Genomic DNA, 22,539 nt, shown 5'->3' with positions numbered 1-22,539 from the left:
GATAGGTGTTTAGCATTATTTACATTTCTTCAAAAAAAATTTAATCAAATATTTTAGAAGTTAATAATAAAAAAGAATTTTTTAAAACATTTTATTTACCTAAAAACTTATAATTCCAGGTCATATACCATTCATTCCATTCCCTCTAATTGGGATCAACTTATTAAATAAAAAACTTTCAAAACAGTTCAGACTTTTATGTATAGACAAATATAAATAAAAATGAATCAGTATAAATAAATAAAAATGAATTTATTTCAAAAGTTGTTAAAAAAAATGTAGTTTCGATATTTATTTTTTCATTCCTCAATTTTATTTCATTATGCTGAAAGGTGCTCACAAAAATTTTCTCAAGGAGGAGGATGCAACTGATATACACTACATATATATTTAAACTATATATAAATAATATAAGCAGGAAAGAAAAACAATTTTTAAAAAATGCGGTTCAAATTAAAACGCCTTTGTAACACATTTTTAGATAGGAAGCTTTGGTTTAACTCCTCCCGTTCGCTGAGATACTGTATCTTGACGTCATAGCAAACCACGCCTCATTTTATGTCACGTGAAGTTAGTTTCGTTTTGGGCTAATTTTAAGTTAAGTTTTTTTTAATATTCGGGTCAGTTTTTTAAATTCTGAATTGATTTTAGGGAGTTTTAAGATATAAACTATTCAAAATAATCAATATTCTGCGATTACCCGAAGCATGCAGGTTCCTCATTAAAAATGAAAACTGTTGCCAGCGCGAGAAAAGAAATATCATCGGTTTTATTGATACATGCATACGTACGTATTAGCGTTTTATATAATATAGAAGATAGATTAACATTTTTTTTTTATGTAGATGATTTTTAAATAAAGTGATTTATTAGGAAATAGAAATTATTGTTGTTGATTGAGAGACATAACAATTCCTTAAGAACAAAAATTACAATCGAGTTTAGTTGTCGTATTTTATCATTATTTGCTTAGAAATGAATTAAATGGCACGGATTGTTTTAATGATAATGACCATTTCATTTTTTCTTAATTGTGGTTTAAAAAACGCAAAAAATTAACGCAGTGTAAAAACTGTAAAACAGCTATGACAATTTTCAAATAAAAGTAAAATGTGCTTCTAACTTTATCGAATTCACAAATTGAAAATGGGCTTCTAGCTATATCCGAAACACTTTCTTTCGAACTCATTTTCGTTTGATTTTTGGATTTATTTAACTTAATGTCTTATGATAAATTTTATTTCTTTTCATTCATTATCACAGAATTTTCTACGTCTACTATTTTAACTTAAATTTAATGATTTTTCACGGATTTTAATAGCGGGGATCTCTATTATAATGTTTATTTATAGAAATGTATATTTAGAGAAATTATGTTCAATATTTAACCCATTTTCAGGCCGAAGGTCCATAAACGCATCTTTTCAATGAATATGTTTTTATTGAAATGGTATGGAATTGTGCTTTGCATTTATTTCACTAAATTCATTTTTTTTGTCGCGAGTTCTGTAGACATCTCTAAATATTAGTAATTAACTTATAGTAAACACTTTCGCTTGCAAAAGTTTTAAACTACTCGAGTTTAACTACGAATTCAACTATTTCAAATTGTATAATTCATTCTTTTGAGATTAATCATATCTTCTTACGAAAGAAAAACAGTCGCAAGTTTGGGACATTAAATAAAAATTAAACGAATTTTATTTAAAAAAAAAACTAGTGTTTAACTAATTGGTTTGTCCATCGGTTCGATACATGGTGCACATATGCAACATTTTATTTCGATAATAAAATATTATTTTTCATGCACCGAGCTTTTTTTGTGTCTTAACGAAAGTAATTTAGGCAGATTTCAATGAAATTAATATCGCATTTTATAAAATTTCTAATCTTGGATAGAAATTAGTAAAACATCTATAATGATAGATTACCAAACCAAAAAGCTTCCTGCAAATAATATACAGCTGGTAAAACTTTCTAAACTTGACATTTATATGGCAACACATTGATTTTGAAAAGAATGCATTCCAAATTTAAAGATATTCCAACGATATGTAATCGCTTTTGAATATTTTTAGAAAGTAATATGGATTAGCCTTAAACTATATAAATATGCTTAGCGTTTGGTATTATAAAGCAAGCTGCAGTTTTTCATGTACCAAATTTCTCCAATCCGAGGTTAAACAAATCTGAAGAAATAACAAAAACTTAGAAACGTTTTAGTCACTGTTATACTGTTTTTTAAGATCGGAATAATTAGTCAGAGCAAACAGGTTTTTCCTTCACAGCAATATTGCTATAAAATATACCATACCGATTATGTTGAGAAGCGATATCTAGTAAAAGTCTCTACGCTTGTCATTTATATGGCGACAATTAAATGTTGATAGGAAAGCATTCCATATTTAAAGATATTTCAACAATAGATTATCGCTTTTTAATGTTTTTCATAAGTAATATGAGTTTGCTGAAAAAAATATATGCTTAGTGCAGATATTGCTTGAAGTAAAATGCAGGCTTTTATTCACTAAATTTTTCTAATCCGAGGTTGCAAAAAATCGAAGAAATAACAAAAACTTAGGAACGTGATGAGTTTTAGTTCCTGTACTGTTATTTAAGATCAGAATGTTTGGTCAGAACAAACAGGGTTTTCTTTCACAGCAATATTTTATTTGCTATAAAACATACCATACCGCTTGTGTTGAGAAGCGATATCTAGTAAAAGTTTCTACGCTTGGCATTTATATGGCGACAACTTATTTTTGATAGGAAGGCATTCCACACATTTATTTATATTTTTATACTCCTTTACGCTTTTGGAATATTTTATTCCTCTCTATTCTTTCTTTTTTCAAAAGTTCCTAGAGCTATCGAAAACTAAATCGCTAGCAATATTCTTTTTCTTTGCTTTTTGGGATGATAAAGTCCAAGAGGCAACAATTTTTACGACATTAGATTTCATTGTTATGCCTTCCATATCGATGGAAGAAAAAGCACTTTTTGAAGTCAAGAGCCTCAGATACCTATGAAAACCGACGCATGGAAACGTAATGTGAAAATGATATTTTTAATATACCCTGTTGTTGTAGTAAGAAATCAAATAATTCTTGCTTATATAGTTTATCCTGCAGATAGTATTTCCACTTTGAAATAAATGATAAATCAGGGAGAAAAAGAGCTTTGCGTGTTACATAAAAATTAAAAACAATTATTGTATTACACTGCTAAAAAAATTTTCTTTCTTTTTACAGCTGTGTTGTTGACAAAACGGCTTTTCTTTTGCTTTTTTACCCTAATAATAAGTGGATCAAAACTGTCAGTTCAAATCCTATTTTTCTATTTTTATTTTTCGCCATGCAATTCTACTTTTGCCCTGCAGTTTTGGTTACCAAAACTTGTCTTTATTGAAATTATTTTACGATGATTTTCCATACTAGCACTTATTTTTCCGCTATTATTTTATGGTTTAGACTTATCTTATAAACAAAGTTATGATTAGATTTTCTTTTCTAATTGATGCTACCTAATTATTATATTTCTTTAAATATAATCTTTTGGTAAGTTGCAGGACATTTTTATGCTGATGGACCTCTGTAGTATTAATCGTTTTTACACTTAAGTATCAAAATCAGCTTGAAATTTATAAAAAACAGTTTAGAATTTTTCAACTGTTATGGATTATGATTTTCAAAATGTTTACAATATGAGTGTTATAAGTTATAAATTTATGGATGCTTATGATTATAGATTTATATGTTCTAATAATGTTTACTTTTTGATTGAAAGAAATGCTTAATTTTTTCACGTAAGTTATAATGAAATAAATTTATCTAATTAACTCCAAAAAATAGAAAAATAGTTCTAAAAAATTTTTTACGTTAATTGCTAGAAGCTCTTTTCTTTTTTCTTTTTTTAAATGTTTCGCGAAATAAATCAAAATTTTATTATTCATGCAGACTGGAAAGACGATAAAAATCCTTTCAAAACTTAAATTATCAATTCCAATGTTCATCGATTTCCAATTCAATAAAAAGTCCTAATTGTAAACAAATCGTGGTTATAGCCATGAGCAATCCTCTTATTCTTTCTAATATTTTTATGCATTATTTCGAAGAAAAGAACTTTAAATTGTTCAAATTTTGATGGTGGGTAAATTTGTTGACGTTTGTCTTAGAAGACAGTGGTGCAGATTTCAAAGAGTTACTTTTTTGTGTCAAATCGGTTGACCCGAATATTTAACTTACTTTAGACGTTAAATTTACTCGATCAGTTTTTCTACGTTCTTTTAACTTAGCGCCCTGATAACTAAAGTAGATGTAACTATGTGCATCTACTTCCAATGTTGAGGTTACGGTGATATATACATCTATTTTTAATGATAGCGGTAAAGATATTTACATCTACTTCCAATGAGTGAGTTACGAAAGTATATGCAGAAACTTCCAATGATTGAGATTACAAACGTATATGCAACAACTTTCAATGAAGTTACGAAGGTATATACATCTACTTCCAATGAATGAGATTAATAAGGTATAGACATAGATTTCCAATAATTGAGATTACGAAAGTATATACATCTACCTTTAATGATTCAAATCATAAATAAATTCACCTAATTAAAATACATCTACATAACAAACTGTTTTTCAATTTAATGGTAAATTCTATAAACAAATTGAGGGTTTAGCCATGGGCAACCCCTTTCTTCTCATTCTTTGTGACATATCCATGTATTATTTCGAAGAAAAAATTCTTAATTTGTTCAAATTCTCATGCTCGAAAAAAATATGTTGACGATATGCATGCATTAGTAGACAATAATACTGATTTTCAAGAGTTACTTTCTGTTTATTACTCGGTTGAATTTGAAATTAAATTTACTTCAGAACAGGAAATTAGTTTTAGTTTACCTACTATGAATATTCTTGTAACTAAAAATACTGCTTATTTTAAATCTCAATTTATCGTAAACATTTTGTCATCCATTTACCCTTCGTGTTAATTCTAATCACCCCAATTGACGGGAAGTTTCTGCACTTAATATTTTTATTTTTTGCGCACTTAACCTTTATTCTGACTCTTCCTCATTGAAATTCGAACTTGAAGCCTCTTCTTCTAATTCTTACTGTGAACTTGTTACTACACCATTTATTTTATAACTGCTATAAAGATATTAACAATTTTATTGGTTACAAAATTGCTAATATCCTATCCCGTTTAAGTCCTTTTTAGGACTGCTAAAAAACTAAATTTAAGTCAGTTAAAGAAACTATCAGTACTAAAAATCACTGGGTCATTTACCATATACCTTGCCATTGCGAACTTGGCTGCCTCATGTTTCAGAAAAATTAAACACGATTAAAAATTTATACGAAAGGAACACTATAGGTATGCTTGTTATTAAGAATTTTGATAATGCTAAATTTTTTTCCCCTCCTGTCACAACTGCTCATCTTGATTTACCGGAATCTTGTTTCATTCCTATGAATGACGATTCCCTTGCATGACATGAGTTACTCACCACATTTACATTGCGCGTGGTGATGTCCTTTGACTCAAAGACCACTGTGGTTTTCCTACTCCTTCTTTTTTACTTTTATTATTTCTTTTTTTTTTTCAAATTCATTCTTAGCTACAATTTTTTTAAGTTTTTTTTTCACCTTTATTTTTAATTTTTCGTTGGCAACTTTATTCTTTCTACTTCAAACCACTTTCATCTCCCTCATTCACGTCTGGCGAGAATGGTTACTTATTTTTGAGGACTCGAAACATTGCAATTTTTATTACCATATTCAAAATTTTTCGAGAAAATTAAATTTTTATATCAAGTATATCCTCTTCCAAGTATATCCTATAATATATAAGTATATCCTATCCTATAAGTATATATATACTATATCCTATATACTATATACTATACCCTATCTATATCCTACTATATCCTATATACTATACTGCATACTATATCCTATAAGTATATCCTCCAAGTATATATAAGTATATTCTCAAGTATATCCTTTATCCTCTTCCTCTATATCCTCTTCCACTTCAGTTCCTTGATATTATTCAATTAAAGCTCTAGAATTCTCCATCTTTCACACAAGAAGGCACGTTTCTGAATTCTTCACAAAGGAACCAGGATAAAAGTAGGAAGTTTAAAATGAGGTAAATTAGTTACCCATAAAAACATCACAGATTCCATTCCAAAAGGAATAACATTCTTTTTCATTCTGAATTTCCTTTATCTTTAATCTTTCAATTATTCCATTTAATTTTTTATTTACAGAACGTCGCGAAAATCTTAATTCGAAAGAAATTGCTGAATTCTTGCACCTTAAGTTGTAGGAAATTTATGTTATTTGCAATTTGCGGTTCAAGTATAAGAACATAAATATTTACTTAAAATTTTTTATCCGATGTATAACAGGATTTTTTGCATTTTAAAATGAAATTAATTCACATAATTCATTAGAAGTTGAGAAGCAAAAATAATTATATTTTTTTCGTTTCATAATTTCGAAAAAAGAAAATTGTTATAATATATATTCTCCATTTTCTTCCAAGAGAGAAAAATTAAAGATATAAACATACAATATAGTAAAGCGTTGTTGTATTTTTAAGAGGATTCATTAAATAAAAAGGAAAAATAAACAAATGTTTCAAACATAAAACATTAATTTTCATTTACGTTAGATGTTATGTCTTAAATTCTTGCTCTTTCCTATCTCGCATACTTTCCATAAAAAAAATTTGTTTTGAAATAAATATTTCATGCACATTCTTTCATAAATCACGCTAGAATAAAAAAAATAATAATAAAACAGTATTTTACAATTTAACCATTTATTTCTAAGCATTAAATTGCAGGTGAACGAAATGTGAATGTTGTTTGTTTTTTATAAGAAACGGAAATACACAATGAAATCTTTTGTGTTTACTTGATAAAAATACAAAACAAAATAAACTGACAGAATAGAGTAATTTTGATTTTAAACAGAAAGAAAATATAGCTTTGTTTCGAGACATTAGCATCTGTAAATAGTAGCGTTTTTAAAAAAAAATATTCTGAGAAAAAAAATCCATTCCGTTTATTTTATTCGGACATTTTTTCAACCTTTTAAAAGAAAATCGTAAGCTGAATTCTTTTTCCGGAATCAAACAGTTTTATATCTTCATTTTATTTCATTCCACACTTCGTTTTGATGCCTGAAACTCTAAATAACCTACTTTTTTGTTCTAGAAAAAAAAATTCGAAAATTTCTTTTTAAGAAAAAATAGTGAAGGAATAGATGGATATTATTTTTTTATTACCTACACTTTATACAATACAAAATTAAATTTGGGTAAAAAGTACCGGCAATGAGGGTAACGGTACTTTTTCCATAAAATCCACCTTTACTAAAAAGTTTTACGGAACAAAAAATTCTGATATACCATATTTCTTATAGGAATAATAATTATAAAATAGCTAAATCACTGTAATTAAATAAATATTACCGTAAAATGAACAGTATTATATTTTATAATAAAAATGGCTTTCGTGATAAAAAGTATTTTATGGAGAATGCACCCAGGTTGCTGGTATTTTTTAAACGTAATTCGATCCGAAGTTTTTTAAAGCGTACTTCTTTAGTTGGATTTTTAAAAAAAAATGTTGCATGCATAAAAAAGTGGAAGTATAAAATTTTCAGAAACTATTTATAAATTAACTTAATACCCATTATTGAGTATGCACTCATAATGAGTACCCATTATTGAGTAACTAATTATTGAGTGAAAAAGTAACTAATCCATGAAACGTTCTTACTCAACACTATATGATTTTGCATAAGTACACTAAAAAAACAAATAACGACGCAATTTAAGAAAATAAAAAAAGCCCATTCATTATTTTTATGCTAATTATTATTTTTAATAATAAGGAAACTTTCTAAACAAAACGCGTTTTTAGAAGTCAAACTAACAACTTAATCTTTAATTACACTCATCATAAATCCTCCCCCAAAATGATGACTTTATTAGAAATGATATCTTAATCCTCAAAATATGCCGTGGAAAAAAAATCTGGATCAAATTACGGTACAATTGCGTGGCAAGGCACCGGTACTTTTTACCCTTAAAATATATTTATTGAAAAACATGTTATGGAATAAAACATATGATATGCATCAATACTTTCATCAATAATTACTGTAATATCACTGAATCACTCTAATTAAAAAAACATTAGTGTTAAAATTATGATATAATATTTTACGGATGATGCAGCCAAAGTGCCGGTACTTTATACTCTTATTTAATAAAGATTTTTTTCTTCAGTATACCATATTCAAGTAATTTCTTATTTTTATGACAATACGAGTAGTACTTAACTGTCTTTATAGTAATTAGCATTGATTTAACTTTTTCTTCAAAATGATAATTGGGTACTTGCTCTTCAAGAAGAAAAAGATCACGAATAACCACACAATAACTTATCATGTCAGCGCCAGCTGATCATTGATAAGCAAAATGGTGTATTAAAATTGAATACAATTCCTCCACGTCAGTTAGAATATTAATTAACGTGAAGTTAATTAGATACAGTGCCGCATCGCACATTAATTTTATTTAAATGTAATTCTGTTTCGTTTACATCTTTTACTTAACTTAGATTTATTATTTGCTCATGCATTTTGTTGTAACTGTTCATGTTGTACATGGCTCCATGCCTGTCTTTGTGTTAGGCAGGAAATATACAGTGAAAGAATTGAAATCTTTCTGAAAGAATCTTCATGTAAGAAAACAGAAGGCGTCACTTAAGAGAACTGATGCTTAATGGGCTTGGCTCACTCGAAGTAGAATTGAAAGAACAGTTGCTAACGTAAACTAACACCATGTTTCAACAACCAATTAGTATCGAGATACCACACTACGTGACTTTCAGAAATCCCATTATAAACAAAATAAACACTTGGTTTTAGATACATTTAAAAATAGTAATTTGATGATATTACTGTCATATGCCACCCACGCTAATCTTTAAGTATGAATGGCATATTGTTAAAGAATATGTGATAAAATTTCAGTTTACCACGGTTTTAATCAAATAGAGCTGCAAACTAGCAATCGTATCTAATGCCATCTTTTAAAATATTTAAAAAAAATCGTGTGTAGCTTAATTCGGAACAATACCTAACGCTAAACTAATGAGAAAAATACATTATCGAATGTCCCTTCCAAGTGTGCTTATTAAATTTCTTGAACGATTTTAAAGCCGAGAGCTGAAATTCCCCCTTTCCAACAGCTGAACAAGTTTCCAGACGCTAATACAAACGGTTCTAAAGTTATAATAAAAATACACAAATACGCACACTCACGGAGCGAAAATAATTCTCGTAAAAATACCATATTGTATGGTAATGGCATTTATGGTTAAAGAAAACACAGTTCTGGTTAATAAAATTTCATTAATAATATTTAAACTAGTAATTTGGTTCCTTCCTAATTAATTCCTTCTTACTATAACGGCTCTCGGGAACTTCTGCTTTTCAAAATTATAGTTCTTATTACTGTACATTTCAAGAAAAATAAAATACTTAAAATTAAATTTAACCAAATAAATGGCCTTTTTTACTCTCTATAAAGTATCATGATAAAAATAATTTATCGTTAATTTTATCAAAAGCATTACCAAAGCGCTTCTGTAAAAAATATTAAATAGATTTTGGTGTTCCCATAGAGTCAGAAACACTGAAAGTTTTATCAGATTCTAGTAGTTTTGCGCATACTTTTTTCAATCTCTTTCTTTTACTGTGACACATAATACAAATAATTGTCAATTTTAAGCAAAACTTGCTCCGTGGTGTCGATATTTTTTATTGTAATTTGATTTGGAACTTTTTACTGTGTAGTTTGATAGTTTAACCTCAAATATTCCAAATAATTTATGCAGACCATATTTTAGTTTTGAAAATAAATAGTCACTAAAACGTACCTTCACTTGAATAGGTAAATTGCCTGTTTTTTCCAAAGTGTTTAAGCTTTTGACTCTTAAAAAATGGGGAGGGGGTAACTACAATTTGAAAAATAGGGTCCAAATATTTATTTAGGAAAACAGTCAAAAGAATTGACTATTTATTTTGGAGTATCTCTCCATATCTCTAGAACAACTAACGCAAATCATGTGCGCAATAATTTAAAAACTATTTTATTCAAATGTAGCTCAGGGTGAAATATAGTTTTTTAAATTACTTATAACTCTTTTTATTGCATAATTTAATAATGGTAAAAAGAAGTTTTAAACTTAAAGTTACATTTATATCAATCCAAACTTCGTTTTTTTGTCAATCTGATTCAAAATTTCTCATCGAAAACAGTCAAAGGTATTGATTTTATATTTTTGTCAGCTACACCATATCTTTGGAGCTAATAATGCAAATCAAACAATTCTCAAAATAATTAGAAAATTCCTTTCGTAGTTCTTTGTGTTGTTTAGTATAAAATTTGGAAAGCAATTATAAAGCAGTTTTCACAATGCATAAAGCCAAAAAAAAATGACGTTTCTCGAGGTATAGAACACTTTAATCATAAATATATTTATAAATTATTATCAGGAAAGTTCAAAATCCTATACTTGGGGAAAATAACTTATCTTAAGTATAAGGATAAACATCAAGAATATTTATATTTAGGTGTATTTATTAAATAAACATAAAAGGGAAATTTTACGCAATCGATCTTATTTGAGTTATGATAAATCAGTTGTTCATCAAATCAGTTAGCAAGCTTTTTTATTCAAGACTTCTAGATCATAATTTGAATACATAATTAAGTTCATTTCATATCTGTGTTTGAAACATGTAATATTAATAAAATATGCCAAAAACCGACAACGATTCTTCCTTTTTGTAACTTAAATTTACCAAGATAATTTATATATCATATTATTATCTATGTATTTCATTCTCTTAAAATCGCATACGTAGGAACAATTGTAGATCAATAATTCACCCAAAAATATTTTTCTTTCAGCGTCTTTAGTAAATTAACCATAGAATAAAACTCTCTGTAATTTAATGATAAATCCAATTTGAGATATAACGTTAATTTGAGATATATAAGGGGATATATCATTTTTAAAACGGAAAGATAAATATCCCTTGTTATGAAAGATATCACACAAATCTTTCTTAATGACCCCGTAGTAGTAGTTTGGAGGAACATTGGCTTATCTTTCTAAACTATTTTACTGCGAACAAAATGCTATTAGCCGTAAAATGAACCTTGTTTTAAGCGTACCCTGCCGCCATTTCCGACATTCCTCTGTTTGCAGAAAATGATAATCACTGTTGTTCGAAAATAACGACGTACTTAAAGTTTCTCTTTGCTTTTTTAAATCCAATTATGAAAAGTAAAATATAGTATGTATAAATGTTAGGTAATTTAGCGCGTCAGGAACACCATGCGTTTCCATTTTAAATGACCCAGAGAAAATCCTTCATAATACAAGTGTAATTCCCGAAATCATTCTGAACAAATGTTGCATAATACAATTTTTTAAGGATTATTTTTTAAACTATTTGAGATCTTAGTTATAAGAGTATTTTGAATGAAACATATTGGTATTATATCAAAACTGTTTTATTATTATAACTATATGCAACATAACATGATTTTTAAAGTACACTAGTTTAAGAAATTAAGAGAATTTGCGGACTTGGTGGATTATGCCTAAAACTACTGGACTGATTTTAATAAACTTTTATATGTACATAAATTGATACAATACAAAACAAATAATCATTCAACAATTGTAATACACATGCATGATCGTGCATAACACTCATTGGAGTTGGAAGGTATGAAACAGCAGATGCAGAATAAACAACATCAAAAATGGGCTAATAGGCGGTATGGTCCCCTTTTACAGATATATACAGGCCTTGCTGTTTGATTTCATACTTGAAATAAGGCACTTTATCATTTCCTATGGCAATTGGCCTGAATTGTCCTGTGGCAAATTTCATACCTACCGACTCCAACGAGTGTTACGCGTTATCATGCGTGTGTATTACAATGGTTGAATGATTATTTGTATTGTATTGTATCAACGAATGTATATATGAAATTTCTTTAAACTTGATCCAGTAGTTCTAGAGATAATCGACCAAGTCTTCAAATTCTCCTAATTATGTATATATATGGGTGATTCTCACGAAACATGACAATTCGGACAAAAAAATTTCTTCAAATTTAATGTCTTCAAAATAATCTAAATTTTTTTTTGTATACTTCTTTAGCTGCACTTATTAATATCTTATAGACAGCAGTGTAGTTTATTGACATTTGCTCGACAAAAAAAAAATAAAATAGAAATTCACAAAATCTTGAATGCCAAGAAAATGACATATTACCTTAGAAGTTTAAAAAACAGTCATTTTAAGTTAATACTAGTAAGTTAATCATCTTAATCCTTTATGTTAGATGGACCATAAATTGCTTAAATTAATTCATTTTATCCAATGTAGAAAGAAACAAAAAAATTTTTGTTGCTGATATGTACAGAATAAAATTGTGTATAATAATCAATCATTAAATAAATAAATAACTTTGATTACATCCAAGCATATTACAATCATACATAAACTTGGTATTAGGTTAATATTTGCTTTCCTCTTTACCGTATTAGCAGTTAAAAAGAATTTCTGGTAACACTTCAATGTCCTGGCATTCATAAGCCAGGAAAATGACAGCCAGGATAATGACAATATTTATATCATATAACTTTACTTTAATTTAATATTTTGGCCTAAGGCGTTTCTATTCTGCAGAAAACAACAGTATTTCTTAAAATAACTCAGATAAATCTATGTAGTTTTTGTTATTAAGGATTTCAAGAAGCCAGGAAAATGACAGCATAAAAACCTTCTCATCTTGAAAAATTTTTTGAAATAGATTTTGAGCCAGAAAATTGATTCTTTATTCATGCAACAAGACATGTTCTGATAGGAGGGTATCTAATCAATCTATTTACATAAGATATTGAATTCTGGCGCTATCTATTTTGGTTATAAATTACTAAATAAACGTAGCCAGGAAAATGACAGATTTTCATGGGGTAAACAAATTATTGACGGAAAAAATTATTTTAAACGAAGTTTAATAAACAATACCGTCAGCGTATATTCTAAAAATGCTTACATAGGATAAGATTAAGAAAAATTAGATTTTGAGAAATGTATGGGAAGTTTTGAAGGTATGTATGGGAAGTTTTATTATCGGAAATAATGTTTGGGACATGCCAGCAAAATGACATTTTGATATTCAATAAAATTTTTTAAGTATGCAAAACAGTCAATGCTAGTGTAAAGTCATTTTAAAATGCTAGCAGCAATGCTATTTATTAGTTTTTTTTAAAAAAATGTTCTTTTAGTATTATAATATTAGATCTTGGAGCAAGGGACAGTGAATTGTCATGTTTCGTGAGANTATATATATGTATGTATATATATATACATCTCTATCATCTATTTTATTTTAAACAGACGGTGATAAAACTAACCTGTATATTCAGTTGGATTTATTGGATAGTACCAACAGTAAAAAATATAATATTCGGACTGAATCATGAAGCACTTAATAACAAGAATCAACTTCATTATAAAAATAAGATATGTTTTAATCCTTTTCGGTCTGTGGAAAGTTTCAAAAAGTTTTATGAATACTAGCTTTGAATATCTTAAGGCATTTCATGCGTTTGTCAGCTCGAAAACTTTGAACAGTTTTAACGAAATTATAAAGGAATAAAAAAACTACTACAATGAAGAATAACTTCTGAGAATAACCTAGCTATTCAAAAAAATTAGATTTTAATTAATAACATACAAATTTGATTCAACTTTTTTAATGATGTTGAACTGCCAATTTACGTAAATTAGGCAGCGCGTAATAGCCTTGTAATTATGAATTTAACTAAGAAAAGATTATTCATCAGTCTCGAGAAGGGGAGGAAGTAATTAAAATGGAATTAGCATTTTATATTTTATTTAGTAACCGTAGTTGAACAGCGGACTCAACCAAGGGTTTACAACTACTAATGTTCAGCTCCGTATCCTTGAAAATTATAAACCCAACCCAGAAGACAAAGGAGCTCCAAGATGAAGTATTGGGAGAACTTTGTTTTTGTGGAGGACTTTTTGATGGAACTAATCCGCATTTTCATTACACAGAGAGGAAAACCATGAAAACCTCCAACTCTTAAACCAGGCGGCAATGGGACTCAAACACATGATCCATCTACCACTGAGGATATTTTAAGCCAGAACTGTGGTCGGTGTGAGCTGGGTGCGGCATCCTTATCGAGCAGTCATTGCTGGGACTCGAACTAGGCTCAACTGTTCGAGTTCGCTAACACTTTATCTCCCGAGCCACCACAACTCTTTACATTTACATTGCATGGAACATTTCCCCGTAAATGTTCCACGATAAGCCAGATTTCAAGAGTAAATGGTTCAACTACAACTCGAAATATTTTACGCCTTTACTCTGACTGACGATTAATATGAATTAAAAATCGCATACAAATCGAGTAGCCACAGTCAAGTTTTGAATTTGAAGCAAGCATTTTTTCCTTGAGTCAAAAAACTAGATGTATGCTTCGAAATGGCATGCAACTACACTGTTAGAAATTTCTCGAACAAAATGGCTAAGTAAAAATATATTTATTTGCTATTTTACCATATTTAAACAAAACAATCAAATGACCATAAATGAGATGGTAATGAAACTATTAACAGAGAGAAAAATCGTTTATAAACTGTTTTTACCTAAAACGGTTAATTAACAGGAATTTAATTGCACCAACTAAGCCCACCTAATGAAGCCACTTAGTTCCTTGCAACTGCTTACATATTATTGCCGAGAGAGCTAATCTGTCAATCTCACGTCCAACAAGACGGGGGTTCGAGTCCCGGCGTTGACACTTTCATTTACTTTAACACAGATGAAGAATTTTCAGTGTCCCGGGCTCTCCACTATCCAGTATCTAACGAGAAGCCTGTCTCCTATGTCCATTTCAATTTCTTTTTTTACAGTTTTCAAACCATGCTGTAATGGTTAAAAAAACGTATAGTTTTGTATTCATGTTTTTATATCCATACTAGTGGTAAACGGTTTCAAAAACCGTAAAGGTAAAAAATATTCTTTACCGTAAACTTTACGGTTAATTGGATGTACAGACTGCTGCCTGTTATTTTACCATAATTTTAGAATAAAAGTTCTAACAGTGTATTTAAAATGGTTTCTCATTACAGTTGGTGCATTTCTTTTAGCCAATAGAATTATATGATGAGATTTTTAATTAACATAGCCGAATTCTTTGGGTTTCCATCACTATAAAATTAAAAAGGCTGTAGTAATTTTCTCCTTTTAATTGTTTAAACTATGTTTAATAGATTTATTTTATTTTGCACTGTTTTGATTACAGAAATATTTAATTTTTATTTGTAAAAGGAATCTTTAACTATTTTAAACTATTGTACTCTATCCAATATATTTTCATATTTTAGTTATAGTAATATTTTTATTAAAATAGAAACAAAAAACAATTAGATACCTGTAAGTGACGTCATGACAGGTAAGTCGTGGCATTTGACTATTCAGAAACCAATCAGGTTTGACACACACTCATGACGTCGCTTACATGTATCCAATCAAATGGGATTTAAATCACATTTTTAGGCATAATCACTTCACTTCCTCTCGAGTTGCAAGATTTTGATAAATTGGATTTTTTTATAATACATTTTAAAGGAATTTGCGTTCTTCAACGAAATTATTATTTATAATTTTCGAAACAAAATTTAGCGATTATTTAATTTTTGCCCTGTTGGTGAATAATTTTTTTTGGGGTAAAGCAAAAGCATTTATAGAGTTCTTACAATAATTAAACTCGTATAAACTAAAAAAAATTGTGTAACAAAAATAATAACTAAGAATGGGAATGCAAAAGCAAGCTTGCAGATGAAGTTGATATGACAGCTGATCTAGTGAAATTATTAGATTTCAATTTTCCAGTAAAATTTGATACTTATCCTATGTTAATAAGATAAAACATGTCTTGAACTTTTAGCTGAATAATATTTAATTTTGATTTATAAAAATGATTATAGTCTGATACCAAAAATGATTGCTAAACAGTCAAACTTAATTAACGAGAGGGAGAAGGTCATCCATGAAACTTTCTTATAGAAAATCAAAATATAGCTATAAAAAGATTTCAAGCAATACTGTGAAAAATTAAAGACTTAATTTTTAGTGGTGGCTCACGGAATGGAGCCCTCACTTCCCAATGGGGTGATCCAGGTTCGCTCAACAGCGAAAGCTAGTCGATACGAACCATCCGAATCAGACCGACCACAGCGCTGACGTAAAATATCCTTAGTGGTAGACGGATCATGGGTATGAGTCCCCTTGCCATCAGGCTAATCGTAGGAGAATTTCGTTGTTTTTCACTCCGTGTAACGCAAATGCTGGTGAGTTCCATCAAAAAGTCTTTCACGAAAGCTAGTTTATTATGTCTCAATGCTTCATCAAGGTGTTTCCTTGTCTTTTGGGTGGGGTTCAAAATTACAAGACTGTGCAGTTGAGCATTGTTAGATGCATACTCAGAATCGGGTCGGCTGTTCAAAGCCGGATATAACAAAATAACGTAAATATAGAACTTTAATCTCAAAATTTTAGTCTAATTTAAAAAAAAAATAAAAGGCATTTTCCCGGAACCTTTTTGTTTTATTGATTAAGTTTTCTTAGAACTGCCGTTTATATTTTTACTCGAAAATGTTATAATTTGTATTTTTACGAATTGCAATAACATTATATTCTTATAAGTAATACATAAAACATTGTTTTTTGTAACATCTCTTAAAAGGAAAATAACTTCATTGATATGCAATCATGATATTAGTTTACGGAAACTGCTCGTACAAATCCTCTGCATTGTTTTAGAAAAGTTTTACATTTCATTTTTTTAGGAAAAAAAATCCCGTTCTTCTCCAATGAAATCTATGAAAACAGAATGAGAAAGAATTGTATTATTCAAACGAGACTGTCAAATTTCAAGATTTATGCATTGGCTTTTCGTGCCAGAATACTGAATTTCCATAAGTCACTTTTATTGAATATATATTTAAATCATTTGATGATTTGGATTTTAAAATAATATCTTTGAAGTGAAAATTTATACTATACTAGGCGGCTAAAATCCCTGTTCGCTGCCGCCCCCTAACTCCAATGATCACTTCAGAATAATTGCATTTTAATAACTACTAAAGTCAAAATCGCTCACTTATAATATATGTACTACACTGTAAAAAATTTCGAGCTATGCTGCACCAAACATTGGTATTCATTTGCTGGCTACATAAAATCGTGCTCAGTTTTACTATATGTTGGTGCTTTCACTAGTTCCAAACAACGAGAGAAGGTTGCACTAAAAAATCGGAATTTTGAAAGAGCCTAAAAGCGGCGAAAGGTTGCACCAAAAATAAGTGTTTTGAAGGGAACTAAAAAGGGAGGAAGGTTGCACCATGATTTGGCATTTTTGAAGGGAACTAAAAGCGAGTAAGGTTGCACCATTATTAAATATTTTTAAAGCGCCAAAAAGCAGATAAAGTTAGCATCATTAATANGAGGAATTTTTTTCCCGTGAAAACGGGTGTTGTCATCCATAAACACAAAATCTGCCCCCATAACATTCCTAAACAATCGTTCCAAAATTATTTCCCATTCAGTTTGATCTGTCGTGTTTCTGATTTGAGCATGCAGATCTCTAATGGAGCCCGGTGTAATTTCACCCCAAACAATCAATGCAACACCACAGTAATGGTGTTTTTCAATGATGTTGTCTAGATACAATTTTCTTCTGGCTAAATAGGTAACTTCAAATTTGTTTTATTAGTTCTTCTTGAATTTCTATTTCTTAGAAACATGCTTTAATGCAGTAAGTATTAAAATGAGAAACATGTGTTTTGATATATCTTTTTAAAAGGCGAAATTATTAGCTCTACTATAAGTTCCCCTTTGAAAATTGAGATTGCATTTTAGTTCCATGAAATACCTTTTTTAAAATGCGAAATTATTGGTGCTACTATAAGTTGCTCTTTGGAAATTGAGATTGCATTTTAATACCATGAACTGGGGCTGTGCACCGGGATAACTTTGAAAAATTGAGAGGCAAAAAGCAGTTACTCATTGGTGCAAGGAAAACGCAGTTGAAGATAGATAAAAATACAATCACTACCAAACAGAATCGTTCAAATAATTCCTGAGAAATCGAATTTTAAAATAATAGTATTTCTAAAATTTGATTACGCAGGTACTATTCGACCGATTTCGCTCAAATTTTGTTTTTTTTTTCCATTTAAACTTGCGACTCGTTTAAATTATGTAAAAAATTGCATAACTTGTAGTTAAAACTGCTTTCCATTATTATTGATTAAAATATTAAGAAAAGATAAATATTTACTAAAAGTTATTTTTTGTATGAAATTATCCTTTGAGAAACGAATTTTGTAAATGTGTACAATTCGCTTAAAAAGTTCTCGAGATCTCGAAACATGGTAAAATACTCAAATAGTGAAATTAAGGGGTCTAAACTTAGGACCTTTAACCTGATCAAACTATGGTGACTATATTTCCCAGATTTTGACTACCTCCTTATATTTTGGGAGTCGGAAATCCAAATTCGTTGAAAGGGACGTTTAATCAGAAAAAGTACACTTTTGTGTCTGATTTCGTAACTGAAAATATCATTTGCACTAATTTATTAACATATTTGAGGTCAGTAAGTTTGAGTCCTAGAACGTGGAGATCCGACATTTAGATAAAAAGTTATTCAGGGTGGTTATTCAGGTCCATTTTTTTCGCACTGTTTTTCGTTGCTAATTATAATAAATATCAAATGATTGTTGACTTGCATACTATATTTAAGTTTATATAATTACGAGTGCATAATTATGTACATTATATGTACATAATTATTGTCCTGCTTGCACACATATATAATTATGTGTAGAAGTAGATCAATCACTATTGCATCAAATAATGATGTTATAATGATGATATAATTATAAAAGTAATGACCAAATGAATTTAAATCTCTTTGAAAATACAAGTTTAAAAATTTTACTTAAAAGTATCAAATTACGTATTTCTAAACCAATTTATCACACCAAATTATATTTTTAGACTATAATTTACTGCAGAATTTTCGAACTATCACCTTACAACGATTTAAACTAAAAATACTGATGAGTTATCTGCAATATAAAAATGCTGCTATTACGAGACATTGCGAACCTAAATTATTCTCAGACTGATAATAAAAGTTAACTGCGGGTGATCAAGTTTATCGTTTCAGAAATGAACTGAGATATTAATCTTTTCATCCAATCTTAATCATATAAAAAGAAATTTAATAGGAAACTATCTTCAGAGATAAATCTGAAACAAATGATCTGATCAATAAATTTATTTCAAATCACTATTTTTTTTCTCTAAAGATAAAATGAATAAACATTTAAACTAAATCGTGTAAAAAATACATACGAGTATATATTGATTAAAACAAATGATTAATGACAAATAAACGGAAAATGTAAAAAAATGCACTTTGGGGCTACTTTGTGCAAAGTTTCATTCGGTTTTTTTTCGACAGAAAAATTGTCAGACGTTATAAAAAAAAATACCTGGAAAGAGAAACTACCATGATTACACTTTAGAAAAGCTGCAACAATGTTTGCAAGCAGTTGCTGGTGGTATGTCGATTGCAGAAGCTTCTCGGAAGTACAAAATCCACAGAAATACTATCTCTAATAAAATTCACAAGAAACACGTGAAACGTGCTGGTAAACTATTATTTTTCTTCTACAAAGATTTTTCTAATGAATTAATCAAACGATTTAACACATAAAAATATATTTTATAGGACATCAGGTGATTTTGACAGAAACTGAAGAGCAAGTTCTGTCATGTTCATTCAAGCATGTTATGTTCAAATTTATCAATATTATAAATGTTAATGAATATGTAATAATTATTATTTTTGAAATTTCATCCATTTCAATGTTCAAAAATGTATATGGTTTCCTTTTGTTTAAACTCAAATGTTTTGAAATAAACATTCTTTTTAAGAAAAAATTCTTTATAAAAAATGGTTTTTTAACGCTGAAAATTATTTTTAAACTAATATCTTTACATATCTTGATGTTTTTGTTATTAAAAATGTCAACAATTAACTTTTTCAACAATTTTATATCAATATTTTTCTAAAAACATGATTATTAAGCTGAATTCCTATCGCTGCACGAAGTAGCCCCACTTAGGGGCTACTTTGTGCAAGGTGTGTTTTGATTTATTATTTGTAATTATTACATACAAATAATGCCAATATTGATCAAATTCATCGTCTGAGTCCAATTATGAATATAATATCGATAAATTTCACTAAAGTTTGAATTAACATAGTTTTTTTTCATGTCAAAGTTCAAAAACTGCGAAATCCTGCACAAAGTAGCCCCACATGGTGGTAGCATGCTCCGGTAAATCACGCCATTCCGGTGGATTTCACGGTAAAAAAGTACCAGAATCCTGAGTGCCGATACTTTTTGCCGTAGTTTTATCCGGAATTTTTTATTGTGTAGAGACAGAAACAAGTGGCATTTTACCACATTCTGTTCCTTTTGACCATACTTTATTTCTCAGTGTATAGTTTTGTACTTAAAAATGCATTTTTACCTTGACACTAAAAATGTCGGTAATTTTTACAGTAATTTCAAACGGAATTTATTCAAATAATAGTTATTTTGAATAGCATTTTGAATACATATTTACTATCCCTTGTCTTCTGAGTTGGGTTCAAAATTACAAAGCTACGGAGTTGTCTATGGTCGTATACTCAGTATTGAATCAGTTGTTTAACGCTGGTTTTGAAATAAAATAAAACAAGCTTCTTTGAGCAAAAAAATGAAACAATAGTTACGTTTAGTTTTGAATTGATAAGCTAAATATGAAATGTATTTTAATTTTAAATTAACTTTATACATTGGATTTGCAGTTTCTGAATAAATATTCAAAAAGCTACCAGTGAAAGAATTATATCTACGGTCTAAAGAATAAAATATGTTTCAAAAAACTAAAAAGAATTTGGGAAATATGAAAAAACCTTACTTAGATATGTTAAGTATTCTTCAAAGGAAAATCTAGAATTTTTCAAAAAATGTAAAAAAATCTTTCAAAATCAAAATTTCTTAAGGGAAATTTCACTTTATTTTAAATATTCACTTTGAAAAGAAAACTGACAATTACTAATATTTTTTGATTGAAAAGCATTAAATGTACTTCAATTTTGCATAAATTTTACATATTGAATTTTCAGTCTAGAATTAAATACTTAGAATGTTTTCAGGAAAATAATCATATGTTCGGCCCAAGGAATTAAATATGTTTAAAAAAATTAAAAAGAATTAAAGAAATAAAGAGAGAGAAAAAAATTACTTAGAAAATACTGGACAAGTTAAGTATTCTTCAAAGAATTCCAGATTACGTTTTTTTCTCAGTAGCTTTCATCTTATCTTAGTTTTTAAAGGAGTTCTAAGAGTGTCACAAGAACATATTTTTTTGCTGATTCTGCAGCCTTCAACGCTTTTTTATCGCCTTCATTCCCGACCGAACACCCTTATCTGTTTTGATGGCGTTACCATAAAATCTAGAAGTAATTTCTTCTGGAGGAATTTCAAGTCACAAACAAGTAATCAAAGATTAAATATTTCAACCTTGACTTCTATATTTTTTAGATTTTGTATATTGTCAAGCATATGTAATAATTGTATATAGTCATGTATCTCTAATAATTGTATTAAAAATTAATTTATGGTATCTAAATATTTTTTCTAATTTCTACACTGTAAAAATGAATACTCAAATTTTACGGGAACTTTATTCGTTTTTGACGAAACCATTTCCTGATATACGCTCTGAACGAACGTTTTATCAGAGTAACGAAATAATTATAGTCGTTTGTTTCAATAAAGAAATACTTCGTTATTTTATATTTTTTTCCAAAAATTCCCAATGAACCTTGTAGCACCTAGTGTATCTAACTTTTCTAATAATGTTACCTTAATTACACAAGAAAGACAAATAGAACAGAGAGATAAATTGCACCTATGCCCGAAACCAGATTCAAACCCGGGATCTTCCTTACACTGGGCAAAATCCTTGACCACCGTACACCAGGTCGGCTTATTTCGTCACACATCTTGTCTTCATCCTAGTTTAGTCATTCCAGTTAATCTTCCTAATGCACTACAGTGAGGATTCAAGTTGAGGAAATATTTTCGTCACATAATTCCCTTTCGTTGTAAATCACGTGATTTCGTGACGAAATACTTCTCAAAGATTACTGAATCGTCAAAAGTGAGAGTGTGAGAGTTTTATTTCGGAGAGTGGCATCGGTAATTATATATATATATATTACGAGACATTGCGAACCTAAAT

At 28.9% G+C, this 22,539-nt stretch overlaps 1 protein-coding gene across 1 annotated transcript in view; it reads right to left on the bottom strand.

Moving 5' to 3' along the window:
* The window catches only part of LOC107442013 (regulator of G-protein signaling 7-binding protein A-like), a 163,939-nt gene that overhangs the window by 70,888 nt on the left and 70,512 nt on the right, over positions 1 to 22,539 (bottom strand). The window lies entirely within an intron of this gene.

Source organism: Parasteatoda tepidariorum, chromosome 7 (genome assembly GCF_043381705.1).
Source record: "Parasteatoda tepidariorum isolate YZ-2023 chromosome 7, CAS_Ptep_4.0, whole genome shotgun sequence".
Taxonomy (NCBI): domain Eukaryota; kingdom Metazoa; phylum Arthropoda; class Arachnida; order Araneae; family Theridiidae; genus Parasteatoda; species Parasteatoda tepidariorum.
Note: the sequence above shows the minus strand (reverse complement) of the source record. Positions and strands in the feature narration are given on the sequence as shown.